Here is an 8,468-nt window from a genome sequence, read left to right as displayed (position 1 = left end):
TGAGGATGCCTCTCTCTCACAGCAGGACTTTTAATGAATGTTGGGGTCCTTCCCCATCACACAAACCAAGCAACAGTAACAAAGGCATATGTATCTGACAGGCTATTTTTTAAAATTTAATAAACATATTGTAGGAAAAGTTTTACCGTGGTATACACATTAACTCACATTGAACATATTGTTTTTACCAAAAATAATAGAATTACACACAAAAAAATCAGAAACCCGGGGCAGTAGGGCTGCTCAACACTCCGCTGGCCGTGGCCATGGGCTCTGCGGCCTGTGTTTGTGAATGTAAGCGAGCCAGCCCTCACATGAGCAGAGCCAAACTGGTGTGCAGCCCACCTCGGGCTTTTGCTCCAGGCAACCACACCTGACTCCAGGTAGGAGGCCACCATCAGAGTAGGTGAGCTTCCAGCCTGCAGCATGAAGTCTTTTCCCTACTGCTTCCTGACTCCACTCTGACCAGTTGCTTCTCTCTCCATCTGTGACCCTCTGCCTTCTCACCTTGAATGCACCCCTCCTTCCCTCTCCTTGATCTTAGACCTACCCCTAGAGTCCTGCTCTCTCCAGTTCATTGGGAACTCTTCCCATTCCACTCAAGGAAAGGCATCAAATAATCAGGGGTGTGTCCCCCTGAAAACAAGATGCTGATTTTTGCATTGATCACAGGTCAGCACCTTCTTTTTCTTCAAAAGATAGATGAAGCATAGAGCCAAAACCAAGGAAACCCGGGAGGCAGCAGGGTCTGTGAAAGGGAAGATCACTCCTGGCCCTGGAATATTTGTAGCTAAGCCACCCGAAGCCTGCCAAGCAACTGAGTATTTTTTAATCATTATTACTCTCTTCTCGGGGAGAAAAAGAGTCATTTGTAGCCTGGCAACAGAGATCTGCATGTTCTTCCTTCATGCCAAACCGTAAACACAGCCTTCTTTCTGCTAAAGCTAATGATGCTAAAAGGCCAGTGACCAGGAGAAATTAAGGCGGCAGCATTGATGGCTGCAGGCACTGGTGGTGCGAACAGGCCAGCAGGGAGTGTCACAGGAATTGGCACAGTGACCGGCGGGCATTCAGGAGGAACCCAAAAGCTCGTTGGAAGAGTCTGGCATTCATGGGCAAGGAGTTCCTATCCAATCCAGGGCTCCATATCCTGCTCTGGTCACTGAGGAGGAGTGGGTGGGGCAACAGCACCATAGAGAAGGGCTATGGCTTGAGCCTGGACTAGGGGCCATGCTCACCACGCTGCCTCTGCCCTGGAGGCCTGCCAGCCTCCTCCAGAGCATGGCCACTGGTTGCTGTTGTCACTGCCCACCTGATCTCCATGCATTGCTCCTCTGCTTGTCACTCTGGCCCCGGTCCAAAGCCTTCACCTCAGCATGCCACAGCAGGCTTGGATGGGTTCAAGGGAAGTGTTCTTACAGGAAGGAAGAAACAGGCCGGGAACCCTCATTCAGGTATTAGAAAGGTGATGCGGAGGGAGGAATGGCTAAGAACGTGCCTTGGGGTCAGACTCCCTGGAAGCAAATCCCAATTGCTAGTGGCATGGCAGACTTCCCTCAGAGACCCTGTGTTTTTCTCTAAGAAGTGGAGATAAATGTAATTCCTATAAAATAAGGATCTAAGTGAAGCACTTAGAACAGTGCTGGCAATAGGAAGTACCTGCTATAAAGATATTAGGGATTACTGATATTATTCCTATTCCTATTCCTATTCCTATTCCTACTATTACTATTATTATTATTACCATTAATATGGTGTTAACAAGTAATGCAGGCACTTGGTTTTCTTCTTTCAGGGTTATTATGAGGTTGAAATGAGATTATGCATTGAACTCAGTTAACACAGGTACAAAGTTAGTTCTTCAATCAATGTTACCTATTGGCTCCCTGTGCCTGCTTCGTAAACCATGATACTCTGTTCCCCCAACAGAGCCAGGCACAGAGCAGGAGGACACAGAGGCAAGTATCTTCCCCCAAATTACCTTCTCATTCACAAAGGCAAAAATAGTCATTTTACAGTGAGGAGACCTGGAAGACGCTACCTTCACCAAGGGATGGAAGCAAACATGACCGTAGCAGGACAGACCCACACACGTGCCCTGTGATGTGATGCACCAAGAGGAACACAGGGCATTTCGGTGGGATTTTCGCCAGGACCCTGAAACCTGAGTCTTACCTTGAGAAAATACCAGGTAGACCCAACTAAGAGATAGTCTATTAAGCAACTGGCCTGTATGCAGAAATATTAAGGTCAAGAAACAAAAAGGAGCCCTGAGAAACTGTTCCCAATCAGAGACTAAGAATACATGAAAGCTGAATGCAACACATGAATCTGGGTTGGAACCAAGAATGGGTCAAACGAGTATAATGGCAATATTGGCATAACTGATGAAATTAGAATATGGGCTGGGGACTAGATAATGCTATTACATTAATGTTATGTTTCCTGCTTTTGATCACTGTACTGTGACTACATAAGAGACCATCCTTAGCCTTCAAAAATATACACTGAACTATTTAGGGACAAAGGGGCAGGAGATCTCAACTTTTCAATGGTTCTGAAAAATTGTTTTTTTAATATCTATCTATCTATCTATCTATCTATCTATCTATCTATCTATCATCTATCTAGAGAGTTATATTTCCATATCATTATATATATTGATTTATCCATCTACCATCTGCTATCCATCTAGACCATTTTAGTTATTACTCCCCTCCAAGGATACCCATTCTCCTGACCTCTTCTCTGGTTGCCTTCTTTGGGACTTTATATCAATGAAATCACATGGCATGTACTCTTTCAGGTCCTGCTTCTTGGCTTACATTATGATTAGGAGATTCCTCTGTATTACGCATAGGAGTGGTTTGCTAATTTTTATTGCTGTATAGAATTCCATATATATATGGGTATATATATTTAATATACCCATTCTGCCATTGGTGTCCATTTGGTTTGTTTTGTCTTTTTAGCTATTAGGAATGATGTGTCTGAAAACTCCTGCACATGTCTTTTGGTGAACATCTGTATGCATTTGTTACATTTATTCACAGAAATAGAGTTGCTGATTCATATGTGTATACTCCACTTTATTAGCTACAGACAGTTTTGACGTTGGTTGGACCATCTTAAACTTCCAGGAGCAGTGTAAGAGTTCTACTTGTTCCACATCCTCATCAACATTTGATATTGTCAGCTCTTTGGATTTTAGCCATTCTAAAGGGTGTACAATGGTATCTTATTGTGGGTTTAATGTGCATTTCTATAGTGACTATTAAAGTTGAACCTCTTATATTTGCTGAACATTTGGATGTATAGTTATAATGACATTTTAGTCAATGATACTGCATATACCACAGTGGTCCCATCTATAATAATAAAAATGAAATATGCTAATTATACTGGACGTCCTTCCAACGTCCTTCCAACGTCCTTCCGGATGATCTTCCGGATGAAGCCAGGGCTGCAAGCGAAGCCTGGTCCTGGGTGCCAGAGGGGAGCTGGTGTCAGCAGCTGGGGAAAGGAAGGCCTATTCTTGCATGAATTTCATGCATTGGGCCTCTAGTAAGATTATAATGGAGTTGAAAATTCCTATCGCCTAGTGACATTGTAGCCATCATAATGCTGTAGCCTGAGCATTACTCACCGAGTCATATTGCACTACCAGTCATATAAAAGTATAATACATACAATTATTATGTACAGTAAATAATACTTGATAATCTACACTAATAAAAGAAAAACATGCAAATTGGTGTCACTCCACTACGCCCACCAGCCAATCAGAGCAACTATGCAAATTAACCCAACAAAGATGGTGGGTAATTTGCATATGCAGGCGCAAAGCAAAGACTGAAGACGACTGAAGATGGCGGCCATGGAGCTGGAGCGAGCAGGAGGCTTGGGTTGCTCCCAAAGATGGAGGAAGCCAAGCTTCCCTCCGGGCCTGGACTTCGCTCAAGGAGTGGCTGGGGGCCTGGGCTGCCGGGGGGCAACCCAGGCTTCCAGCCAGGCCTGGCCTCCACTCGAGGAGCTGGAAAAAAAAAAAGGAGGGGCTGGGAGCAGCCGGAGAGGAGAAACCAAACCTCGTTGCTGCGGCCGGACCAAAGGCCTGTGTCCCGGGTACCGGAGGAAAACCGGTGCCGACAGCCAGGGGAAGAAAGGCCTATTGCATGAATCTTCATGCAATAGGCCACTAGTACTAAATAATACATGACTGTTACTGGTTTGTGTATTTACTATACGTTTACTATTATTTTAGAGCAAATCCTTTCTACTTATAAAAAAGTTTGCTGTAAAACAATATTCTGTGTTATGATGGCAGCAGCCTCATGCATGCTGTGTTTACCAAGTCTCTTGATTGTATCATTTTCTCTCATGCTTGATTTAATCTCATGTTATTTTGTACAGTAACATGCTATAGAGCAGTGATGGCGAACCTTTTGAGCTCAGGGTGTCAGCATTTTGAAAAGCCCTAACTTAACTCTGGTGCCATGTCACAATAGAATTTTTTTGATATTTGCAACCATAGTAAAACAAAGATTTATATTTTTGATATTTATTTTATATATTTAAATGTCATTTAACAAAGAAAAATCAACCAAAAAAGTGAGTTCACGTGTCACCTCTGACACACGTGTCATAGGTTCGCCATCACTGCTGTAGAGGCTTGTAGCCTCGGAGCAATAGGCTATACCCATTGCCTAGCGGTGTAGTAGGTTTGTGTAAGTGCAGTCTGTGATATTCACACGACAATGAAATCACCTAACCACATTTCTCAGAACGTATCCCTGTTGTCAAATGACACATGACTGTACTCTTTTGTGAAGTGTTTATTCAAGTCTTTTGCCCATTTTTTGTAAGCATTCATTTTTGTTGATTTGAAGGATTTCTTTATATATTCTGGATAGAAGTTAGACACACTTATTGTAAATATCTTGTGCTTATGGCTTGCCTTTTTCACTCTTTTTGTGGTATCTTTTGATGAGTATGTTTTAATTAATCCCAAATTACCATGTAATGAAAGTGGAGATGATTTAAATACAGGCCCCATCTTTGAAGAGGAGAAAGGGAAGAACACAGCTAAGAGCTCTGAAAGTTGAGGAGGTCAAATCCTGGCAGACTACATAGAGGAGGTGGCATGGGAGCTAGGCCCTGAAGATCCTGCCATTCCCTCAGCTGTGGAGGAAGCATTAGGGGATCCTGCTGAAGGTCATCAGGAAATTCTGAGCTGGTCCCCGATGTGGCAATGAGGGCTGGGACCCTAGCAGGGACTTAGAGGGAGAGGAGTGGACATGGCATGGTGGGGGAGCTGACCTCTGCCCCTCAGAGAGGCTACGCAGGCTGCTTACCTGCTTCTGCGGACTGGTAGCTGCATTAATCCCTTTTTTTTACAAAAAGGTTACATAAAGTTCTAGCTGCTCCTGGGAGAGCCTGCTGAGCAGAGCTGTTCTGATGTGCCCCTCGGCCCTGAGCGGGGAGCCAACATGCAGGTCAGCAAGCACAGGCCCTGTCTATAGATGTCAAATAACGAATTTTCCTGCAGAACACATCCCCCACACACATGCACACACATGTACCACAGACACAGGCACAACATACACACATGCCTCTCCACTGTCGTTGTTTCCATCTTCTTAAGTACCTAAAGCTTGAAATTGGAGCCAGAATCAAAGACTAGAACACTTTATCACTCTCTTTCCACTGTCTCATTATGATGTTTGCTCGTTTTAAAAAAATGTTTTTGTTACCCTTTTAACAAACCCTTTTCAGATGCACAGCTGATATCAGTGCATTTTTCTGTCTCTGTCTCAGTCCCTGTCTCTGGTTTCCCCCCAGGTGGTGGAGAAGGAGAGGCCTGCAGGTGGGTGTTGCAGTGGCATTTCGCAGTGGCGCTCACAGGCTTATGGGAGCACATCTCTTCTCAGCTCCATACTCAATGGTGCTGAGCAGGGAGCTTGACAGTGGCCATGGGTAGGGTTTACACCACAGAAATTGTCAAATGCTACAAATCCAACTTTTCTTTTTTTTTCCAAGAGAGCTGGTTGTTCAACATTTACCAGGAAGCCACTGGGACAGGTGGCTCTCTTGTCACCTGGCTCACCAGCAGCAGACGCTGGGCCAGGTTGGAGGTTCACTGCTCAGTCAGCTCCCTTGCCTGTTGTCCTTATAGATGTTCGTGTTGAGCACAGCCCTGCATGATGTTTACTGTGACCATACGTCTCTTCTACGGAGGAGTTAACATGCAGAGGGGGAAAGGCTGGGGTGCCTGATCCAGCTGAAGCCTGCTTCCCTGAACACCCTGAGCCAAATGGAAACTCCGGCTGGATGTAATGTGATTTCCCACCAATGTTTTTCAAGTATCCATTTAATAGGAATTTAGAGGCAAGGGAGAGCTCTGCGGGCAGCACGATGCAGAGTGGGGAAGGGTGGAGCCTGCCTTAGTTTCTCCTCTCCTGCTCCAGTTGTTCAGCTCTGGCCCAGACTTGCACATTCCGCGTAGCCGTCAGAGGTCTGCAGCCAGTGCCGTGCTCACCCTCCTTGGAAGGCCTGCCCTGGGGTTCTCCCCACCCCACCCTTCACTGCTCACAGGTGCTCACAGTGGTCTTTTCATCCACAGTTGCAGGCACCAGGCGAGTTCTATGAACACGATCTCCTGTCTTGTTGCATTCCCAGGGATGGTTAGGGCTCCTCATAGACGTGCACCCATGCTGTTGTCCAGCTGACCTGTCCCCTAAACTCAGGTCACCCCGTAGACTCAGGAAAGCTGTAGTAACTATGCCCGCTCTCACTGGCAGCCTTAGAATTGGACCAACTGACCTCAGCCTGCACCTTTCCTCCTTGCTTCTCTCTTCCTGCTTCATTCTTCCTCCACCAACTACTGCCCTGCACACCCTCCTTGAACTTGGATTGTATCAAACAAGCTCATTAAAGCTCTGGTAACTGCAGTCCCATTCAGACCCTCAGGCTGGGCCATTTGGTTGATGCCACAAGCTGCATTCTCTGGCCTTCTGTGTCACCTTGGTGCCAAAATATGGCCCAGTGATGAGAGAACACCCATGGGAGTGGTTGGAACACCACAGTCACCGTGGCTCGGATTCAAGCCCTATCAGCTGACTACACAAGTGTGGGTAAGACATTCCATTTCCCAGAGCCTCAGCTTCCCCACCTGCAAAGTGAGGTTAATATTCCACCTCTTGAGTGTACCAAGTGTCTTTGACGAGTATGTAGCCTAAAGACATCTATTACTTCATTCAAATATTTTGGGGCAACTCTAAGTGGCAGGCCCAGAGCCAGGAGCACAGTAGGTACCTAATTGATAGCCAGTTCCCCTGCACCCCTTCCTTTCTTGCAGATGAATTGCAGAAAACACGAGGAGGAAAGGAGAAGATGGCCATACCTTCTTCTCTTCTGGGCTCTGGAGGGGACTGTGTCCAGCAGAGCTTGGGGCCACTATCCTAAGAACAAGACCTCAGGGCACAGTCCCTGTCTCTGTGGATCATGGGGTCTATGCTACTGGGCAAAGCAAGTGTTCCTTGGGTGGCCCGGGCCTCTGCTCTCAGCCTTGCAAAGGCATAGCCCTGCTGAACGGGCCTGTAAGCCAGCCACTGGGCACCAGGAAAGGCGGGGAAAACAGCTGCAAATTCCTAGAAAGTCTGACCCCTGGCGAGCACTGTACCAGCAGGTTCAAGTCTGGCCCAGGTCAGAATAGAAAGTCCAGGCAGGTTCCAGGACTTGAGGGTGGGGCCTGACGGGGCTGAAGGTGGATGAGCAGTATGCAGGGCAGAGAACACTCAGCCCAGCTCAGAAGATGCTCACCAGCACCAGGACCAGGCTTTGCGGAGCAAGAACATTCACAGTGACCAGCATGTTCTACACATTATTTTGCCTGATCCTCAATTAGCCCATTTTACAGATAGGAACACTGAGGTTCAGTTGGAGTCAAAACCTTGCCTGCCATCCCTTTACGTGGCAGAGATGTGATGAGAACTCAAGTCTGTTGCTTCATAAAACTGACCTGAATCACTGGGAAAATTTAATCAGCACCTGAACTAAACCAGACCCTGAGCCAAAACCTGGAACAATCCATCTGTAGTGAATGTTAATGTGAATAAAACCAGCCTCCTGTTTCCCACCCCAAGCACCTACTTCATCTGTGCAGACAAGAGCCACATCCACATGTTTTATTATTGAACTGGAGCTTAAGTGTCAGTGAAGGTCACACGCTGGGCTCCCAGTAGAAGGCCAAGGCCTGCTCCCTACAGAGTCCATATGTCCAAGAGGAGGAGCCTGGGGGCTGGGCTGGTGGAGAGAAGCCAGAGAGAGGAAGGCAGTGCAGGGCGAGGGCCTGCTAAGCCGGAACGAACCCGCTCTAGTTCCAACCTGGAACATGGTCACCAGCGTGTTAAAGGCACCAGGGCCAGGGTTTGTGCGCCAAGCCGGGCCCAGCATTTTTGTTGAAAGGAAAT

The sequence above is a fragment of the Myotis yumanensis genome, unplaced genomic scaffold (assembly GCF_028538775.1).
Source record: "Myotis yumanensis isolate MYYU_CA2020_CCGP unplaced genomic scaffold, mMyoYum1.0.hap1 SCAF_13, whole genome shotgun sequence".
NCBI lineage: Eukaryota > Metazoa > Chordata > Mammalia > Chiroptera > Vespertilionidae > Myotis > Myotis yumanensis.
This window is presented reverse-complemented; position numbering follows the sequence as displayed.